The following is a 22,661-nucleotide window of genomic DNA, read 5'->3' as shown; positions in this document are numbered from 1 at the left end:
CGGATAGGCACTTGTGCTCACATGTCGACAGTTGCAAGGTTAATGGTGTAACTTGGCTCTGTGTAATTCAGCTACGTAAATACCCTGTGTGGGATTTTTGGATCATAGGTGAAACTGCTTTTCACATCAAGCCTTCCCTGCACACAACGCAATCTTTGTCACTGATTACTATTTGTCACTGATTGCTTTCATCTGGAACTGGACCTTATGAAAACCAGTAGAACTAAATGCCAGAATTATATTTTTCCTGTTATTAGTTTAATTTTTCAGTTGTTTGGTGTATTTTTATTTTATTTTGGTTTTAAGGCAATAAATTTGTCTTGAAAAGAAAAAGAGAACTGATAAGAATGAGTTACTTATTGAAAGCATTAAAGAGGTTTTTCACCCAAGAACAAAAGGCCTGCTGCCAAACAATAGTATTACACAAGTGCAAAATGGGACACAAGAGGGAGCTCATATAATAAATAATAGTGATAAATAAATAACATTTTGAAAACAGTCAAAAACCTATAGAGAAATGGAAAAATAATTTAATACATTCTACTTTCCTTCTTTGCTGTTGGTCTTATCATTATCTCTGCAGCTATTGTCACAGGCTACAGGAATATAGTCACAGAAAAGGATCTCAGCACACCAGATTTTGACCACATAGCACAACAGCAGTGCCTGGTTCAAAGAGCCTGGCCCAACTTGGGAGGAGCATAGAAAAGGGATAACCAGGTAGAAAATGACCTGAGTTTAGAGGTGTTCCATGGATTATTGTTAGATATTCAGTGCACTTTGTCATTTAAAAATACATTTAAATATATACATCATTTTTGTTTTTCTGAAAATGACTGTTCATATTAGAGACAACCAAGTCTACAGAAAACCAGAGGGTTTGAAGCTGAGCCTGTAATCTAACAGTTACATTTTATATGTGGGATCAGTAGTTGCATTTCAATGCCTGCGATTTTAGTTCAGCAACTGAATTCCAGATGTCTCATAACTTAAAGAAACCATTATCTTGTGACAAACTCATCTTCATTTTTAATTCTGATCTGTCAAAACCTTTTGATTCATAAAAATCTTATAAAAATAAGAAAATATGTATTAGTAGCTATATTGATCTTGATATGTTTTCAGAGATGCATGCCCACAGCTGTTGCAATCGGGAGTGTCAGACATATTTCCACTGTGCTGGGCCCTAGACCTTCCATCTTCCTAAGGCTGCAACTGCATGCCCTCAGCACCTTTCCAATAAACTGACATATAAATAGAAGAGCTGGATGCCTGCCCACTAAATTAAGGCCTCCCTATTGCAGCAGATGTGGGCATGCATCTTGAATACCAACTGACAGGATGTTGGATAGTCATCAGAGGACCACTAGTTTGTGGGGATCCACACACAGATATAGAAGATGGACATTATCCTCTGAAATTTATCACCTCTGGACAGGCAACTGTACCTTTTCCATTACACTGCAAGGGACACAGTCCATATGCTGGTTTTGGTAGAGATCATATAGCTATCTCAAGCATCTCCCTCCAAAATTACAGAGGCAAGTTAAGTATTTCTGTCCAGTTCATTTACAGAGATCTGTAATTAACATAATTACAAAGAATGTACCTTCCTTCACACTGCAACTACTCTCTGGTCTTCAGCATCAGTACAGCAGCAGCAAGCCTTAAAGCATGGGTGCCCAACTTTCTGACTGCATATAAAATATGTAACATAGTAAGTGTATATAAGTAACAGAATTTATTTTAAAATATTTCCTTGTTAAAACGTGAAAAATGAGCAACAAATCATATAACTAGTGGGATATTTGAACTTGTTTTTGTGAAACTAATGGATCAGGCTGGTTTGACTGAAGTGGTTGCAGTTCTTACTGAGTTCTCAAGGTGCTTGTTAGAGATTTTTGATGTCATTTTACTCTTCCTCTGCTTTGTCCTAGAATTTCATGTTCAAATGTACATGCTGCCAAAAAGCCGTGACATGAATAAGATGTGATTGTGAAGTTAGGGATATCTTTCATTGGTTAAGAGAGGCTTGTAAAAATCCAGTAAAGATCCATGATCCAATTTTTGAGTTGGATATCTGATTGCAGCTCTATACATTCCATTTGAAAATTTGCAAATGATGTATTTATGTTGACTGAAAATGAAGTAACAAATATAAATTAAAAAAAAAAAGTTATTTTTTCAGCAATCTTGAAACATATTCTCAAGTTCATTTATAAAAACAGAAAGCACGGCTGCATATTTTTTTCTGTTTTCAGGACCATGTTTAGCCAGTGTATCAAAATGTATAAAATTATTTGCCATAACCTGATTTAGCACTGCACTGCACCCTCCCCATGTCCAGGTTTCAACCCTGACAGTGCCAACTGCACACCAATGTTTGGTGGCTGCTGAGTAACGGCTGTGTGTCTGAGGCTGGGCTGGGCCACAGTATGAGCTGTGCTGGGCCATGTGCAGTCAGAGGGCTGTCGGTTGGACTTATCTGTCTTAGAGGGACGATCTATACCCTTCAACCAAGCAGAAAGATAATTCTTATGCTGTAACCTCTGAATCCATGATGTGAATGTATCCACCCATATCTGCAGTAGCTCCCTTTCGTTCCTCTGCTCCTGTAGCACAAACAGGCTTTTCCAATCAATAGTGCCACTCATGGAGAACTTTGCAACATGTTCAGTTCCTGACAGATGTTTGTCAAACTGCCCACTGAATAGCTCAAGACCAACTGGTGCTGCTTGCAGCACTGTGTTAGCCTTATGACCATGGATTGTTGTTGACTTTACAGTGTGGTACCCCTCAAAGACCATCCAGGCACATGCATTAGGAGCACCATAGACAAGAGGGGGGCAAAAGTGAATGTGCAAGGTCTGACAATGGAGTGCTAGCCCTTTAAGTGTAGCCAGTTGGAAGGGACAGTGCTATTGTAGGTATCCTACGTCTACAGAGACCTGTCATATGCACACTGCAGAAGGGAGTAAAAGTTTCAGCAATCAAAATAACCAGTTTATACTGACAAGTCTAAATCCTGAGACTCTTCGTTATCATGAGAGTCCAATATACAGTGTTCAGCCTGTAAGGCCACCTTAATCCTGGATACCCCGGGTCTCAACACTGTGAGTTATCTTTCCATTCCTTTGAGCAAAATTGATGAATTCTTCAGCAGGAAGGCTATTCTGCAGCCAGATTCCACAGCTGTGGAATTGTAGAAAGCTGGGCCCTGGATCCTGGGCTGGCAGAGACCTCTCTCACAGTGAACTTGATGCATTTGATCTCTGGAGAGGAAGGAGTACATACCCAGCATGGCATCCTGGCCAGCTGGCTTGGGAGAAGCAATGCTGGCTTTGACTATGTAAGCAGGTGTTTTCTTCCCTTCCCCATCAGATGTAGAGAGTGAAGGAACAGCTGTAAACAGAGCAAGTTTTTTTAAAAAAATGAAATATTGAAGGATTATTTTTTTTTAAGGAAAAAAAAAGCCAAAAGAAAAGAAAACAAAAAACAAAAAACAAAAAAATACTTGCCAGTCTGAAAGGTTGACATGTTTTTCAGCTCAATTAAAGAGAAAGTTGTGCTAGTATTTCTGTAGTAAAACAATTGCCTAGTACCAGAGCCACACATTTTTGAGAAGTGAGAATGAGCCATATGTCTCCCATAAAAACACACTGATACAGTTCAGCCTGTTCTTTATACTTTCTGGTAATTCTTTTTTTTTTTTTTTTTTTTTAAACAGGCCATGCTTAAATCAAGCAATATTATTTCTTTGTCAGAGTATTTACAGTGCTGTGTTATCCTTTGTGTCTACCAGTTTTCATTTGTTCTCATTGACACATGGTAAAATAGCTTGAATTATCTCCAGGCTCAAGTACAAGGAGTTTTTATCATTCAGTTGGTCCTATTTTACTAACAGTTTCTAAGCTGTCATAATGAAAATGTTACTCAAGGTTTCTTCTTCCATCCTCCCCCCTCAACTTTAGATTATAATGAAGACAGCTCACTTGAGTAAATAGTTCCTTTGAAATGTTAATCCACCTCAGATGTGTTTTTTGTTAGATCAGCTGCACTGTTAAAATACTTTCTATTTTCCCATTAGTTTGAATGCAGAATAACACTTATTAGCCATATGGACACAAAGTAGCTCGCTGATGAAGACAACTGAATTAAAGCCTCACATTAAACAATGAATTAACTGTGATATAGAATGCAAAAACCACAGTTACACAAAACTGTGTGGTTTATCCTTCTCTTACTCTACACAGTGTTTCCTTAAAAGAAGAAACGTATTCCAGACACTGCCCCCAGTGAAAACTAAAATCCATACAAAAGCATACAAAGGAGGGTGAATGTAATAACCTACAGCAAAGGGGCTTATTAAAACATTCTTATTGAACATGTTGTTTTAAGCTAGTCTTTATTTAGCACTTAAAGAATGAAATCCCCAATGAGCAAAACCTTTCCTTCAGAACTGCGTGTGGAAGCACATCCTCACTGCAGGGCTGGCTTTGTTAATGCTCTCTGCCTTGGCTCAGGTGTGATCCAGCCCAGCATGAGACCTCACACTTGAGGCTGTTCCTCCCTCCTTCTCTGCCCACAAACACAGTCCGATGAGCTGCTGTGCTCAAATAAAGTAAGCAGGGCTGTGACTATTTCTTAAGAAATTGTGGGTGAATGTGTAAGTTATCCCTGCAGTGTAGATAGAAATTTAGTTGTATCATTGGCTTTCAAATATTACATTACTTGTGCAGGTTGTGTAAGGTTAGTGGAGTGAAAGAAGTGGAGCCAAGGGATGCTAACTCAAACCTCCATGTAAATCAAGTGGCAAGGAGAAAAGCTTTGCTAGATTCAGGTGAGAAGAATCTGCTCTGGAAGACATTCAGGATAATATTAGGTGAGAAATTCAGCTAGTTCTTAGTGAAGATATACCTATATTTCAGTGGACTTCAGTAAATGCACTTTCATTTTGAAACTGCCTGTAATCTCATAACAGGAGACATCATAGAATCATAGAGTCATTAAGGTTGGAAAGACCTCCAAGGTCATCTGGTCCAACCACCAACACACCCCACCATGCCCACTAACCATGTCCCTCAGTACCACATCTCCATGGCTCTTGAACACCTCTGGAGATGGTGACTCCACCACCTCTGTCAAGATCCTTGGAAAATTTTGAGTCCTAGGCTGCAATTCAGTGAAAGCTCAGCACTTCTGAAAATACACCCCTCATTACTGTTTCTTGATTTAAACAATCTGTGTGTCTGAACACGTACGTACAAACAATTAGGCAATAAAAGCTGGGGTGCGTGAAGCATCAGTTTACACGTACAGCTTTCAGAGTTTCAGGAAGCTGGTATTATTTGCTTAACCAGAACAATGGATCAGTTGCAGCCAGTTGCTTTTCAGCTGGTGTTTCCATTGCTGGCATGGATGGGCTCATCCGCCTTCTCACAGCCTCAACTGCACCCCTACCTGCTCCCTCCTTTTGGCACTCAGTGATGCCTTTTGCAGCAATCAGACAGATTTCCAGATTCCAGCAACTGACAGTGAACAAATTTGCAAATGTGCTGTGCTAACATGATTAGGCCTGCAAACGTGCAAATCCTTTAAATGAATTTTGGTTTTATGCAACTGACGTAAATAAAAAGGATCCTGTTTATATACTGTCTAAGCAGCCACTGTACGAACCAGACTGCCAGAGATGATTTCATTCACCTCTTTAGTGAAACATTCATAGAACTACAGTGCTGATGACCCCAGGGTATAATTTTCATGATAATCAAAACACAGACACACTATACAATAGTTCACAACAGTACTGAAGACAAATATCTAATTCCATGGAAGTAGGGAAGTTTTCATGTGTGCAGAACATTGTAGTTGCTCACCATACCCCCACAGCTACTGCTAAAATAGGCTTTTGGGGAGCAATAGAAGGTCCTTTTCAGATAGATCCAACAGTACTTCCAACACACTGAGGCTGTGACTGAGTTTTGCATTCACACAACTAGGCATACATTGCTCTTGATCTTGTGTTTTGGCTAGGATCAGCACCTGGAAAATTTATCTTTTCATGTATCTTTACTATTTGTTTGACTGATGCATTCTCCATGAGATTTTTCTTTCAGCATCCCATCATGCCTTTGATTTGGGAGCACGGTGTCCTGAGCAGAATGGCTCTTAGACAAACTTGTCCCAGAGAGCACCCCACAAATTACCTTGCTTTGCAGCTTGCTGCAGTGGAAAACAACCAGAGCTTCATTCAGCAAAACCTCACACAGAGATCAATCAGGTTACTCTGGTTAATCCTGACTCTCTCACTTGGCAGCAGATTATAACCTCTCACAAGGCAATTTTTAATTCCTCCTGGAGAAAGTAAGGTGGATTCCAACCACACTTTTGGCACTGGCAACAGCAAACAGAGGACAATGTGCTCAAGTTTTCTGCTGAAAGGCCAAAATATTGTGCTGAAAGTATACTAGGCTATCCACACCACACCATTAGTGTGGACTTGTGACCATTTTACTCGGGAAAAGAGAATGGGGAAGAGGTGTCTTTGAGTGGATGGATACTCTCAGCAATTATGTTATGGATGATGCCACGTGGGCCTTATCTAGAAAGCCCTTGATTACATGACAGGGCATTCAAAGAAGTCCTTGGGTAAGTGAGTATTAGCTCTTGATGGTGATAATATAGCTGTTTCTTAGAAATATTTAAGATAAGCTGAGCTAAATTTTTATGGGAGAGTAAGAAGCCCAACTTTTCTTTGAAAACCAGGATATCATGAAAACTGGGAGAGATTTAAGCAATAAGAGATTCAGATACCTGAAAATTCTTTTATTCTCACAGTTTACTTTTTCCCCTTGTACTTTTTATTTCCCTCCTTCTTCTGTAGTAGTAGAATGAAAATAGAGGGGAAATAAAAACACTGGGATGGGATAGAAAACCCACATTCAGAATTTTCAGCAAGCAAAATGACAACAGGCCAGCTCACTTCTTAAATCATTTCTTCTCCCTTCTGTGCTTTTGGTGAAGCTCAGGAAGATGTCCTGAACTAACAATACCCACATATAGAGTCAGATGATTGCACTGATATATCCAAATAAGTATAGCTGAGGTTGAAAGGGACCTTCTGGAGATTGTCTTCTCCAAATCTGGACTGTTCAGAGGAGGGTCAGCTGAAACAGATTGCTCCAACCTCTTTTAAAGTTTTCCTTCAGCTCCTTTTGTCAATCCATGCTTCCATCCCCGGAGGTGCTCAAGGCCAGGTTGCATGGGCCCTGGCAGCTTGATCTGGTGGAGGGCACCCAGCCCACGGCAGGGGTTGGGGCTGGGTGGGCTTTAAGATCCCCTTCAACCCAAACCATTCTATGATTCTATGAACTTTAGCTGGCTTTCTTGTATTTAAAGTACTTTGGTTATGGCCAACAATATTATGTCTTTCATTAGTTCTACATTCTAAGGTAGAAACAGCTGTTTTTCTTTTTTACTCTCCAGAGCAAAATACAGTTTTTAAATATCTCGAAATGGCCATTAGAATTTAACATACTTTCTCTCTGAGAGTTCAGCCATTTCTAAAGGCAAATCTTCAGTTCCGAGCTGATTTAACTGTACAGTTCTTTTGTTGGTTCCAGTGGGATACTTTGAAATTTCCCTAATTTATATTTTAATGTACTGGGCATACTGGTCATTCTTTCAGAGGAGAATAAAGTAGTTATTGTTAATACATAGATCCTGGGTAACAGCAAATGTTTCTGGAGTACTGAGCTTACTGTAATGACATTAAATGAAGAAAAAAATAGGAGATGAAGTAATACTGATCTCTGTGACAGCCTCTGTCTGCAGGACAAGGATTTAATTCAGAATTAAGCCACATTAGTGTTAAAGAAGCCATTACTCATTTGCAAATTCCCACCCCCCAAAACCATTTCATTGCTCAGTGCAATAAGCTGGTACATTTATCCACAAACATTTGATGACTGATGCTTTATTTTGCCTTTGAATGTTTCTTTAATGAAATCTGGATGCTTAAAAATATCCAGTAACATAGTTAACCATTCTGCTTTCACATTAACAGAGCAGTTATTCTATTGGCATTTCTCATTGACTTAGCTTTGAATTGTGACCCTTTTAACAGGAGAAAAAATAATCAGGTATCAACAAAGATAAAAATCATTTATAGAATTTTACTGAATATAAATAGCTGTGTCTTTTTGTGTAGCTTTTTTGTCCTTTGTTAACAGGCATAAATTTGGTTATGTTTTACATTAGCTACAGAAAACTTCCCTTGAGGTTTATCAAACTGCCTAGTTCTTAGTATGGAGATACATCTTCCTTCCAGGCTTAGGATGTGCTTTGTTCTCTTTTAAAAGTTATGGTGTAAATTTGCTGAGGGACAGTTAGGCCAGTAATGCTGAGAGTCCAGCAAAACTATTTCTGGGCTAAATGGTTCTCCTCGTCTCCAAGGAGCTTCTGCAGCTGCCAGAAATCCCTGGGACATGTGCATAACTCTTTTTCCCAGGCTGGGCTGTGTTCTAGACCTGCAATGTGTGTATGTGTTGATAAAAGGGAAGATTAATACTACACCAGCTGAACATTGCCTGGCACTAACTGAACCACCCATTCGTGGGTATTAATGCAAAGTGAAACCACCATAACCAGGAGTTCGATTTATGCATCAAACAGACTCAGCAGGCTCTTTCTGAGTTAAAAAGGAGGAAATTTTGTGTGCTGAGCTCCTTCCTTCTGCCCGCCCCCAGAGTGGGGTCACACCTGTCTATCGGGGAGAAATCTGACATGAAGAAAGCTGGAAGAAAAGAAAGGTGCAAGAGAAGAGAGCTGCAGGGCTTTTCCCAGAGGAGCCAAGCAGACTGATGGAGGGCGGCTGCCACCCGCAGCTCACCTCCCTGCAGCTCTGAGCTCCTGCACCAATGCCTTTCACTATCGCCATTGTAGTCCTATTGCATTTGGAGTCCTAGGCCCCAAACCTAGAAGATTTTATTTCCTTGACTGTGATTTCTCCAGAGTATAAACAAGCCAACAATGTGTTTCTAAGGAAAAGGTTGCTGCTGTCTTTTAAAAACTATTTTCTACTGATTACTGCCTTCCTTTATAACATTGGCTTCTGCCACCCCTGGTGTTTGTGAGCTCTCTCTCCTCCTGGCACTGAGCAAAAGCCTCACCAAAAAGGCAGAAAGTTTCAGTCCTGGCTCAGCTTGACATCAGGTATCCAGACTCTAGGATTAAATGCTGGAGACTGAGATTTTTTGAGACCTTAGCTAGTTTAGCACTTGGAAATGGGTTCCAAGCACAATGGAGAATCTGGTTATCTAGATGGGTGTGTGAGAAATGCCATAGGATGGGCAAGATGAGTCATTCACAGGATTCTATTTTCTCAGAACAAGCCCTGGTGGAACTGCACTTTAACCCTTAGTTTTCCATTTCTTAAAGCTCTTTCCTTCCTTAAAGCCTGTTCCTTTCATTTCCCTTAAAGAGGCCCTTTTGTTGTTTCCTTTCCATACATACCATTGGCTTGTTTTTGACTCATGCAGTTCCCTTCCGAGAAACTCCTTCTGGTTTTTAAGGGTTCTTTGCCCTTTGCAGCAACTATACTCTCTCTGTTGACATGAGCCTTGCAGAGAATTATCACTTGGACATGCACACTGGTGCCAAATGGAGATAATGCCATTTTTTCATAGTGAAGCCTGCCTGTAGGAGTGTTTCCAGTATGATTTTCACAGTCATTACTGCAATTAATCTTATGCTTGGCCTACCCTCCTCTATGTAACGTTTCAATAACTCTTTCGGGGTGGGAGAATGCTCAGGGTTTTGCAGTGCTGCATTCACCTCCTTATTCATTCTTGCCATGTTGAGGCTTTTGACCAATGTCCAGGTTAATAGGCAATTTCACCATTTCTGTTATAGTGAAGGAAGTTATCTGACTTTTCCAGCTAAAGAACACTGAGAGAAGGAGGAAACAAGCAGGAGGTGCCATGTAGCACAATGGTCAGTAAGTATGTGGATGTAATTTAGAGGGTTTATTTTTAATCCAGGACCTACGTTAAGAGAATGACATAAATTGAGCGAATCAATCAGGCTGTTGCAAAGCAAGCTTGAAATGAAAGGGCAGTCAAGGAGGAAGCGGTAAATAACACATAGGACTGATTGCTCCTGGGCACAGCTAGGGCTTTGGGTTTAAAGAATAATTACCTGGTTACACCTCACCTCTTGCTTGTGTGGGATGTGCAAACTACATGTGGAAAGCCCACAGACGTCAACTGAGAGATTGCCCTTGGCTTTTGACAGCAATTATTTCCTTAGTGAGAGTCAGTTTGTGCCTGATTTCAATGAAGAAACTGGAAAGTATGCAAGTTCCCAAGCGTTGTCCACCTGTGAGTTCTAGTCTCCTCGTACCATCAGAGTCCAAGTGCTTCAGATGAAATGAGGGGACAAAGAAAAAGTATCTGGAGAGGTGATGTTATGCTCCTAGATAACCAGGCTCTGTTGGGAGATGAATGTGCTTTGAATATCAGCATCTTTTGAGGCAGAGGTCTTCAGAGATGAGCCAGGAGAGCTGTGCTCTGGTTTTACATTTCCTGTGAATTTTCTCTTTGCTATTAAGCAAACTAATAGCCTGTAATTTTCAAATGAAGCTTCCTTTGGGAAAGCTTCTGATTGTCTGTGTGTTTCTAGCAGGCAACAAGTACCAAAATCTCTGTCTCAAACCATCCATAGTGCAGACTGCCCCACCATGACTCTCCTCTATTTTTTTCCCTTCATCCTCATTATCTGTAGACAATGGGATAGATGTGCAGCCTACAGATAGATGCTGCTAGGTCAGCTTATGTATCATCACTCTTGAGAACACAGTAAATTCTTTTCTTCACTTTCTTTGTTCTCCTTGTTTCAGTGATCATCATAATAATTCTTCACCTGATATTCCTCCATACTCTGTTACAATTCTGCTCATGCAATGTAATGCTGCTACTTGTTTGGGCCACCTCTATGTGTACGTGCAGGTGGTTGTGCATCTAGAATTACCTCATCTTTAATGTGCATGGTGATTCTGAATAGCTAACTGCACATTGGGCCAAAAGGACTGGATGCCTCACTGAATGCTTGATTGATTGTACATGGGGACATTTGCTTTCATCACATGCAACCGTTTCCTATCTCCTCTGCAAGGCAAGGGACAGGCTGGATGCACACGTCTGGTCCACTGGTTGGGATCAGACTGTCCTCTGGGATGAAAAGCACATCATGACTACAGCCAGTCTCTTTTTTTTCCTTTGTATCTCAAAGGAAAAAAAAAAATTCAAGACAATGGCATTTAAGGGTGAAGGAGAACCATAAAATAACACATATTGGTATTTAATAAACAAGGTATTATGTGTACAGCGCATTCTGAGGATCAAACCTAGACCTTTCAGGCTTACTGCTTGTCCTGAAACACCTAAAGATGAAATACAGATTGACCTAAGCATCTCCTGGGGCCACGTAGCAACTATCAGGCAGAATCAGTCTTGGGCACACAGCGAGTAAATGATGATTTCACATCATCCACGTATGTGTGTGATGCATGGATCACATTCACTTTGCTTCTAACTACACTGGGCAATGGGATTTGAATTTGTATTAGGGCTCTCTACTCTGGTATTTGAATCAGTTTTCATCTGCTTTTAATATCACATACCTGGCAAGTGGACTGCAAATGACCTGCACTCTAATTACCCTGCATCAGCATGAGCCTTTCCATATAGAGGTTGACTCATGCCAACCAAGGAAAAGACAAAGTATACATGTTTTCTTAATAAATTTTTCTTAATAAATTCCCCAACTTTCCTTGAGCCTGAGCTAAACCTTCTTATCTAATATCAAGTAGTTTAAGCATTTTTAACATTCTAAAGACAAGTTAATCCTTTTGTATGGTAAAGTCAGAAAATGGGCTTAGAATGACATTTTAACAATGTAGATGGTATTTTAAGCCTATGAAAAATTCTAACAGTGGTCTCAAATGTTTTTGGCTAAAACATAACTGTGATCTTCAAGCACAGGAAAATACAAGCATCGTACCAAATTTCTTTGGTTTCTGTATGGTTTTAGAGCCTATATTTCCTTAATTTATTTCTGGTTTTGTGAGAGTGTGTTGATATCGGTGTTTTATATAAAAGATGATTAATGAACAGTCCTGAATTCCTCTGTTTGTCCAGAGATGAAATAACGTAAGGGTTGATTTGTCCAACACATTCCTCAGAAGTTAGAATCATATCTTTCAGGCCTTATTGGAGATGATAACAAAATATAAGAAAAGTTTCCTCATTTTCTATTACTCAGTGTCCAGAGAGGCATGTAGATTAATATATTTAACAAAGCACTCAAAGAGTGACAAGATGACCTACAGGGCCACCACACAAGCCACCATAGTTTGAGAGCAAAGCTGTCCTGGTCATTACTAAACCCATCAAATGATCCAACTTTTAAACATATCTGCTATTTAAACATCCACCAGCATGCATCTATTGTCTGTACTTGGGAACCACTGATGTGTTTATCAGAATGCTGAGCCTATTCCCAAAAGCCCTCAAGCACCCACTGGATCATTACCCACACCCTGAGTGCCTCTCCCAAAAGTGCACACCCAAGAGTTCACTATACTTGAATCTTGGTTTGTTTGCTTTCTCCAAGCCTGGTTTGCTTTCTAAGTCTGTCAATGGAGGGAACGTCCTCATGGAGGAATGCAAATGTATGTTCTTCTATGTTCAAACTGAATACAAGCTAAGACACCCTGAGATGGACACATGCCCAGGTCAGGACCTGTAGGAGAACTGTGCCTTCCTAGATATGCTCCATGGGATCTCAACTGGCTCCAATGGCCTGCCTGGTGAAACTGAATGGAGCCCTGGAGTACAGCTTCTGAGTGAAAACAAGCTGTGTGTATCCACTGGATGTAAATGAAAGATGGAGCTAATTCATGTTTGGAAATGAGCATCTAGCAGTTTACAAGCCTCAAATACAGTCCATGTTGCTGTCTGGGAACTGATCTTTGCTGTCCTTAAGAGCACAGTCTCTGACCTTGTGGCATGGCAACTTGCAATTGTGGCCTCACTGAAGCTAAAAGTCCGCTTTGGTACATGGGAGAAACCTATGCTGAGTGCTCTTCACACTACTAATAGAATCGTAGATTCACAGAATCGTTAGGGTTGGAAAAGACCTCTAACATCATCCAGTCCAACCCCAACTCATCCCCACTAACCCATGTCCCTCAGTGCCACATCTCTTCTTGAGCACCTGAAGAGACAGCAACTCCACCACCTCCCTGGGCAGCCTGTGCCAGTGTCTCACCATTCTTTTAGAGAACTTTTTCCTCATTTCTGACATGAACCTCCCCTGGTCAGATCTAGCACATCACCCTTATAACCCAAAAGAAGAGAGTAAAAAGGTGAATTAAGTTTGGAGCTGAATATTGCAGCTATGAAATAGAAGTCCCAGTATCTATTCCTTGCTCAGCCAGACTCCTCCTGCAAGATCTGCAGCAGGAGTAACTGAATATATTCCCATTTCAATCTGTCAGAAGTATAGCTCTCACACTTCCCAATCCTCTGAAGGATCTGTGGAGAAAAAAATCCTTTCATGATGGAGGGGGGATACTGATGGGAAAGAGGCTAAATAATATGATAAAAAATAGATGACTTCTCAGATCTTCATCTCTTGCAGGGGCATTACCCTAGACTCTCGTGCCTTAGTTTTACAATCAACACATGAGTTCTGGTTTGTGGCATCATGTTTTTCTTATTTTAAATCAAGCAGATAGGATATTCCTAGTTGACAGTTGCAGAAGGGGTAGAAGCATGTCTTAGCACCTTCTACATCACCCACAGGAAAAAGGCAAGAAAACAGCATACAGCAACCCTTCTGCCCAGTGCAGAAATAGCCTGTGGCAATGTGCAGAACAGAGAAATATCTTACATTCAGTCTGTATCATAAACTGCCTTTGGTTTATAAATGATCCTTTCTTTACCATCAAACATGCTGGTAAAAAGTTTGAAGCTCGAGTTCACCTCTTAGTCCCTAAAATTTCAAAGGAGGAGCAGAAAATTGCAGTTATCTACTGAGACCTTTGGTGATTGGCAATGAAAAGCGTTTGATCTCCACCTGACAGTAGCTGAACAGAAGCCACACTTAGTCTGAACTGCTTAATGAAGGCAGAATTGCAGAGCTTTCATTCCCCCATGGTTTAAGATTAGTAGCAGCAAACAGCATTTTCTGTTTGTTTTAACAATAATATCCTGTTTTGTAATCCACAGGAAAAGGAATATGAAAGTCACAGCCTTGGCAGGGAGTGGGGGCCAAGGGCCTGCTGCTAAAATCTCAAAGCTCAGGAACACAAAGGCTGGGAGGAATTTCCACTATAGCAAATGCCAAATGGTAGAGAATGTGTCATGACAATGAGAGTGCAATTACTTATTCACTGTGTAAATGTGTCCTTTTTCCAGAGTCATTTTTTTTCTTCTTTGGTGACCAGTTGACAGATGGTTACTTCTAACTGCTCTTAAGTTAGCAACTACTCAATGTTTAAGGATTGATATTACTTTGTTTTTCCCCAGGATGAAACAACTTACTATAATAATGATAGTAATAATAACAATAAAAAATGGGAGACTGTTATTTCAGCCCCAAAAAATGAACAGCTGAAAGATCTGTGAAACGCTAATAGCCAAGCCAAGAGTGATATTGAAGAGGCTAATCTTTAGCACATCTGTTCAAGGTTTGCATGGTGAACTCATGATTATATGTTTCTTAACAAAAAGTAAATGAGTGAACATATCCTTGCAGTTCTGGTTCAAAGACTGGAAAGAAAAGCAAGTTAGGACTAGAGAAGACAATGAAAAAAATCCCATTTCTGTCAGAGCACTTTCAAAGGGCTATAAGCTAGAATAAATACTGACACAGTAAGGAAAAAATATACAACAATAGCAATTGTTCAGAGTGGTAACAAATTCGAAGCCAACAGATCAACACTGACCTAAATAAACCTGGCCAGGGGCCAAGGCCCCAAATTTGAAGTTACTTTCGGATTTTAACTTCCCCTGATTTCAGTATGAACTAGACACAGAAATCCCTTTGTGAATCCTGCTCTGAACTGCTTGTTTTCGACCCACTTCCCAACCACAGTCCTTTCTGCTATGGCAAGGAGAAGCTGAGCAATGAAGGAGATGAGTATTGGCACAGAAGATGTCACAGAGTTTCTCTGGCTCTTCTGTTTGGGGTCTGTGTTCAAGTCCTCGACCTGCATTTGTTTTCTTTTAAGCTCATTACTCCTAATTATGCCCTTTCACGCTTTTCTGAATAGCTTCTGTTAGTTCTTTCTCTGCTCTCTGATCATTTTCTTCTAACAGTTCTCTAAGCATCACCGCTCAGGCAGCATGGAACGCACTGTCCAAGCGTATCACCATGGTGGTCCACAGTATTGCTCAGGTTTCACCGGATAGAAATGTGGTCATATACGCAGACTCAAATGCTCAGCAATGATTTTCATTTCAGGTCGTTCCCTACACAAAATCTCACTGGTTTTCTCCATGTCTCCAGCTTTTTTCACTTTCAATTCTCATTAGCCCAATAAACAACTTAATTAATTAATTAGTTAACTTTGGAAACTATTTCGGCCACATTTCTTTGGAATTAAGGTTTCTGACAAAGCGCAAAGCAATGAATGCTTCTTTTCTTTGTTCTTTTTTACAAACTTGGTTGAAATGAAAAACCTTCAGTATTTCACTGATTTACTTTTAATGGACTTTATTGGAGCTACTTCTGATTCTCTGTTGATTGTAGGGGAGTTGGACTGAATAACCCTGAAGGGTGTCTTCCAACTCAAACGATTCCATGATTCTATGAGTCTATGATTCACATAGCCATGTTCACCAGAAGGATCTGGTAAATTTGCCTTGGAAGCAACCCAGTAAAGCTCACAAAATGTGGCTAGTTTCTGTTAACATCATGAGATAAGAATTTATGTAGGTTTTTTTGTTTGTTTGTTTGTTTTAATAAAGTGCTGATTATAATCTGCTGCAATATTAGCAATCTGGGCCTAAAATACAGTCACATTAATGGACTTTTAAACTGACACTCATTTCAAAAGCAAATAGATAAACTAGTGCCACAGAAGAATATTTTTTAAAAATTATACTATTTTTTCTTATACATTCAAGCAGCTTGATGCAATGAAACAATATTTACATTTTAAAAGGTTCAAAAGTCTATGACACATTTTGCATTCTGCACATAAAATGTGTCATCGTGATTTTTGATCAACATCTGTTGGTCACAGTGCTCAGAGCAAATTCATCAATGTCCTTCTTGAGCAGTGAGGTCGTTTTAATTGTGTTCATTTAATTGGAGAGAGAAGGAGACAGCATTTCAGATCACTTTGATACTTTTACTGCCAAGCCAAAATGCAAATATGCTTTGGTAGCTGCTAAAAAAGGAGAGGTTTAAGAGTGATGGCGTCACCCAAATGCCTTTTTTACAGCTCAGAGAGGCAGTTCAAGCTATCTTACCAGGACCATATTCTTGTAAAAACCCACTTTTCAAAGGAAAGATTAAGGTGGCAAAAACCTCGTGCCTTCCTTTTCTTGTTTTTACTGACAAAGCTCTTTAAGTGAATTCTTAAGTACCTCTGCAGTCTCACTTTCAGGGATGACTGGGACACTTCAGTGTTTGTTAAGGCCGGATCTACACACGAACATTGTGCAAATAGATAAACTAGTGCACATTCAACTTTGCATGCAGTTACAGTGCTGGCAGACCAGCTTTATTTTAAGAAGTAGCTGCAGTGAACATTTTTAGTACAAATTTGCTCAACTCCAGAGAATAAACTTTACTGATTGAAAAACAAAATTACTGTTTCCCAGAACTGATGCTGCTGTGACAAACCTGTGTGTAGATCTGATGTCTATCCCACCAAAAACTGTTTTTGAGAACGGAACTCAGCAGTAGGTATCAGGTGCCTAAAGATAAATGCTGTCAGATGGGATCCTCAGAGGTGCTTTAGAAGTCATCCAGCAGTTACCCACAATCAGTGTCATTCAGCATGGAGGGCACACTCCAAAATCAAGATTGCAATACACAGGAAAGCAGCAGAAAATAAAGAGCGTTCAGGAAAAAGGGGACTTTAAAATCTCCCTCTGTCACAGTGAATAAAAATGCTAGTTTTTTTTCCCTTAATATGTGCCTATCATGGTGTTCATGGTGTCAACTAGCCACAGTGTGCATGTCAGAGCTGCAGTGAGAAAAACACCAGGCCGGCAGTGCTGGTGACATTTCAACAAAGCTGCATTGTACTGTGTTAGGAAGGGTGGCTTCTTATCTTTCACACACTGCATTCCATGTTCAGATGAGGAGGTACAAACATTGAAATTGAGATTCCTGATAGCCCTCCCTTAAGGGATGTTTTATCCCCTTACCTCTCCCTCCTCCTTACAGGAAAATCTCTGGAGACCAGGAACAAAGTAACACACACACACACACACACACACACACACACAAAAAAAAAAAACCAAACAAAAACCAACCAAAACAAACAAACAAACAAACAAAAAAACCACAAATAAGTCCACAAGTAACTTTTATTAAAGGAAATTTCTATTTTTGACACAGGAACATGCCAAGGAATGGCAAAAGAAGGAGGAAACCATCAAGTGTTCATTGATTTTCAAGTGGAAAAGCAGAGGTGCAAATGAGAAGGATGACATGCAAAAGAAACCCTGGCTTAGGGCAGTGTTAGAGTCCTGACCACAAACACAGCACCTGGGGAGAACAGGCTGGTTGTCTCATGGCTCTGTGGTCATGTTGCACCAAGAAGGCTTCCTCAGGGGCAAGGCTGGCTATGTAGGGTGTGTAGTGGTGTTCTTCATAGCAGGTCCAGCACAGGCCAGCAGTCTGACTATGAGTCACAGACATTTAGCAAGGAGCACCCAACACCATCCTACTGCAATGGCTTGGAAAAGGGAGGTAGAGATTCAAGCAACAGTCTTTACTAACGTTCTGGCCCCACTGTGCCTTTCAAGTTGTCCTGTCATCCCTCGCTCTGCAGTGACTGTGCTGAAAAGCAGAATGTTAATTTGAAACCAAAAATATTAATTTATGTTTTTCCTGTTGGGTTCCCTCACTTGAAAATGTGGGGCTAAGTATCTCAAGAACACTGAAGGAATGGTCTGTGTGGACAAGAAAGAGGCCTTGGGATCATGTGTAGCATGGCTGGATATAGCCTAAAAAAAACCCTTCCAACTTTAAATATTATTGTTTTCCTAAATTAACTCTGGGAGATTTTAATCTAGATCTTGAGTCTTTGCCAGGGAACACACACCGCTCCCCACATCCCTGAGAACATTGTGGAGTCCTGTACAGTCAGCTGGCTCAATAATGAAATAGCAGTCAGTTAACCCTATCACTTCTTCATAACGTCTTCTTCTCCAATGTGTTCTTCCTTTAAATCATTGTAGTTCCCCCATTAGCACCCTATGCTGGGAAACATAGGTCCTGTGTTGTCTTTTGAAAGATTTTAAGGAAGGTCACAGTACTATTTAGAGAAACTAAAAGGAGGCCTTCATACACCAGATCACTTCCTACAGTTCAAAGGAATATTCTTTTGATAGTACTGATCAGCAGCTCAGGCTAGATCAGGAAGGGTTGCTGGGATGTCTTGAGATGCTGCCTAAGAAAGACCCTCAGTGGTGAAAGCAGCAGGGATTTATAGTGACTGGAAAGCTCTAAAAGCACATTGTTTGGGCCTGAATTCAAACAGGGCCACAGTGAAAGGAGACTGGCCAAATACAAAGCGAGTGGAGCGCAAACAAGATGGCCTTCGGGGTATACTCTTGCACTGCATAAAATGAATCCTTGAGCTTCCTTTTTGTCCTGCCCAATTAAAGAAAATGGAGATGTTGCTCATTGCTTATAGATCGCTGTTTTCAGTCCTTGTAAGGGAAAATTGTCCCATGGGATATAATCTGAATAGAGGAGGGAAGGTAGAGCATGGAGTTTTGCCAGCACCTGTATTAGTTTCCAATGAATCATTGCAGCCATGTAGGGGAAGACAGAGGAATTCCCTCACTTCTTAATCAGTCTATCTGCATTGTAAAACGGGAATATTTTTCGCTAAATGCACTGTGCATATCTGGCACTCAGCCTCTTGTTCCTGCCAACTGTCACTCTGATAATGTGTTATAAATGATGGCACAGCAAGCAGACAAGGCTGCAAGCCCATGTGATTGTATTGCATTATCAAAGTGACAACCAGAAAGAGCTCAGACTGCTGAATTGGTCCATAAGTGGATTTTGTGTTGTTGATATTAGTATTTACACATAAAAATAAGGACATAAATGTTTTTAGTATTTCCCCAGCAGGAGCCATAACACTGTTATGGCTTCATTTATGGAGAAATCCCGGATAAGGCACAACATAAAACTTGTTTAAAATTCTGTTTTCATAGACAAATCAGGCAAAACAATGATTGCTAATGACAACTTACTCAAGTATATACTTCTGATTTCACATGTGTAAGCACAGGAATCTTAAGTGATTTGATTCTTAAGTTAACGGGCGTCATTCCCTCAGTGAATCTGTGTTCACATTATCAAATGCCTTGAAGATACCCCTACGATCTAGAGATGTTACACAAAGCCATGACTCTCAGGCAATGTATTCATTCAGGCAATGCATATATATCCACATGTATCCACACATGGAACAAAGTGTTAAAATCTATTGCAGAATCTGATTCAGCAATTCATTCTTGGATTAGTACGGGAAAAATCTTTTTGCCAACTGTGGAGAAAGACTTTTTGCTAGTACCAGGAGATTCTGTCACTTTCTAGTGCCACAGCCATGTGTGTGATTGTGCTCTTCCAGAATGTGTGACTTTTTGATGTGACTTTTTGTACACGTGGATGAGAGAAAGCCTTTACCAAGCATAACCTGATTCAGCACAAGCTGAAGACTCAAGCCAGCTCTGGTCATGGTCATATTTTCACACTCTACTGATTTCATCTGCATTTGAAGGAGAAAGTAATAAAGTACTAAAGGAAAGGCTGTTCTTAGGATTTCTCTGTTTGGTTTGCCATGATTGCGTATAAAGATATATACATAACGATATCTCTGGTCTTTTATAGGAAGTCTAAACATAATTACTCTGAATCTTGGGAACTCCTGCAGTTTCTGAGCATTTCACAAGATAAAACAGTCACAGTTTCTTCTGAGAGATATCTACAAGTAACAAAACTGTGGCTTATATACAACTCTCACAACAGACATTTCTGTATAAAGTTCAAAAAGCCTCAAAGACAAACTCAGAGATATTTATTGCTTTAGCACATAATTCCAGTGATATGTGCAGGATTTGATTATGAGGGATGGAGGAGGAGAATACATAACAGAGGGAAAAAAAAAAAATCATAGAGGCAACAATGATCTTAATCCACCCAGAAATGTATTGATGGATGGTTCAGGACAATTGTAAGAACAACCAGATCACACTACAGGAAGTTCTAAAGAGTCTAATGTTAGATTTGAAAAAAAAAAAAAGGGAAACAAGCCATGCACATTTGCCATAGATTAGAGCCATGAACATATTCAACACAATCTATGAACAGAAACTTCTACAAGCTGAAATGACATATTTCCAGGAATTAACACTGCTCATGTCATTTGAGGTAATCACTCTAGAGACAGCTGGAAACAATATTTCAAAACAAATTAATGCTAAGGTTATTAAATGATGCAAATATGTCAAGAGATATAGGCATATCATTGATGTAATTATACCAATAGGGACATTTCTACTGATGAAAATTTACGTAAATTGTAAAGTATCTGTAAGAAAATTTCACAGAAGTTGTTCTGTGAATAAATACTCCCTGCTTCATATCTTTATATGATATTATTGTTATCAGACAATACATTAATTGCTTCTAGTCACTAGATTTGTACTTGGGTATCTGGCTTTGCTGCTTTGGACTTGCACAGGAATGTTGTTTAGTCAATGAATTCAAATAGATTTAGAAATCTTTAGGCTCAGAAGGAGAGGTGATAACCTGTGCTATGAAGTAACTGTAGAAAGCTATTTAGTTATTTTCACAGTGAAAGCAATGATGCTTTTCTATATAATGCATGTAAACTCTACTGAGACCACAGTCACAAGGGTGAGGTTAGATGAGTGGATGGTTTGAACTGATCCATGGAGCAATTAACGGTCATGGTTAATTCTGCTAGACAAAAAGAGGTGCAAAGTGCTCCATTATGTTTCAGTGACACAAAGGTATATCATGTACAAATCACCTTGTTCTGGTTGTCATTACAGACACTGTTCTAATCCTGAAGCAGTTGTGCAAGTCAAGCATCCCATTCACCTTTAACAAGAAATGCTAAATACTGTCCTTTAGGATCAGCACTGAAAAAAGCACTGAAGAAAGGCATTTAATACGGGAATCTGAGCAAAGAAAAATTCCACTTGATATATAGTCATCAATAGTATCCAGAAGCTTAGGAAAAAAAATGGCGCATCATAGAATAGCCTAGGTTGAAAAGGATCTTAAAGATCACCTAGTTTCAACTGCCTTGCCATGGGCAGGGTCACCAACCACCAGACCAGGCTGCCCAGAATCACATCCATCCTGGCCTTGAATGCTTCCAGGATGGGGCATCCACAACCTCTGTGCAACCTGTTCTAGTGTGTCACCACCCTTTGAGTATCCATAAAAGCAAAAGCACCTTGCTCCAGCCCTTCATGTAACATACTTCAGTGCTATATGCAATAGTTATCTGAAAGAGCTGTTGACTTCAGCCTCTTCATACTTCTTCTCTAATGCACAGACCACATAGCAACCCATACTTCTGTATCATCACAGATCAGCGCACTGACTAGCAAACACATAATTAATCTGGAAATTACTCTGCCTTAGTCTCGCTGATTGGATTTTGCGTGAGGCTGTAAGGTGGAGTAAGTCAAGGAATAAATCTTTCCAAGATTGGAAAGACCACTAAGATCATCTACTCCAACGATCAAACCATCAGCACCGTACCATTAAATCATGTTGTTCGGTGCCATATCTCCATGTTCCTTGAGCATCTTTTCACAATACAGCTACTTTGTTTTTCCCAGCTTTTTGTTGCTACCCTTATAGCCATACTTGTTATCAACTTATTTTCATAGCAAAATCTACTCTCTGATTTTAGGAGCAACATGTAAGCGCTCAGGCTACAGCAAGTAAAGGCTTGCTCAAATGCAACACCTGTGAGCATAGAAACAAAGAAAATAAATTTCTCACCTTTGGAAGACCTCAGGTAGAGAGGGATCTCCAGTAAGATATCTTTGCCTCCACTGCCAACCCTTAAATGAGATCTGGGAAGGGGTGGAGATGGATCCTGGCTTCTTCCCTTCCAGTCACTCAGGTGCTTTGCATGCATCTGAGCTCCCCTGGGTTGGTGCTGTCTTCACACCAGGTGCACAATCACTGGTTCAAGCTATGATTCAGCATTTCTGCTATACTACCATATATGGCAAATGCTGTTGCCAAGCTATAGCAAAGCCTTGGGATATATTTTTACTCCCAGGATTTTTTTTTCTCTCTTCTAAATATCTCACCCCTTTCATCCGTAACGATTTTCAAAGTTAAGTAGT

General features: G+C 40.0%; 1 long non-coding RNA gene across 1 annotated transcript in view; it reads right to left on the bottom strand.

Moving 5' to 3' along the window:
- Nucleotides 1-2,999: 2,999 nt before the first annotated feature.
- Nucleotides 3,000-22,661, bottom strand: part of LOC125692255 (uncharacterized) — a 79,994-nt gene continuing 60,332 nt past the window's right edge. Inside the window, exon 5 of the long non-coding RNA XR_007376547.1 lies at nucleotides 3,000-3,402. This is a non-coding gene — a long non-coding RNA (uncharacterized LOC125692255). The remainder of the gene's footprint in view (nucleotides 3,403-22,661) is intronic.

Source organism: Lagopus muta, chromosome 4, assembly GCF_023343835.1.
Source record: "Lagopus muta isolate bLagMut1 chromosome 4, bLagMut1 primary, whole genome shotgun sequence".
NCBI classification, from domain to species: Eukaryota; Metazoa; Chordata; class Aves; order Galliformes; family Phasianidae; genus Lagopus; species Lagopus muta.
The sequence above is the reverse complement of the archived record's forward strand: the minus strand, read 5'-3'. Positions and strand labels throughout refer to the sequence as shown.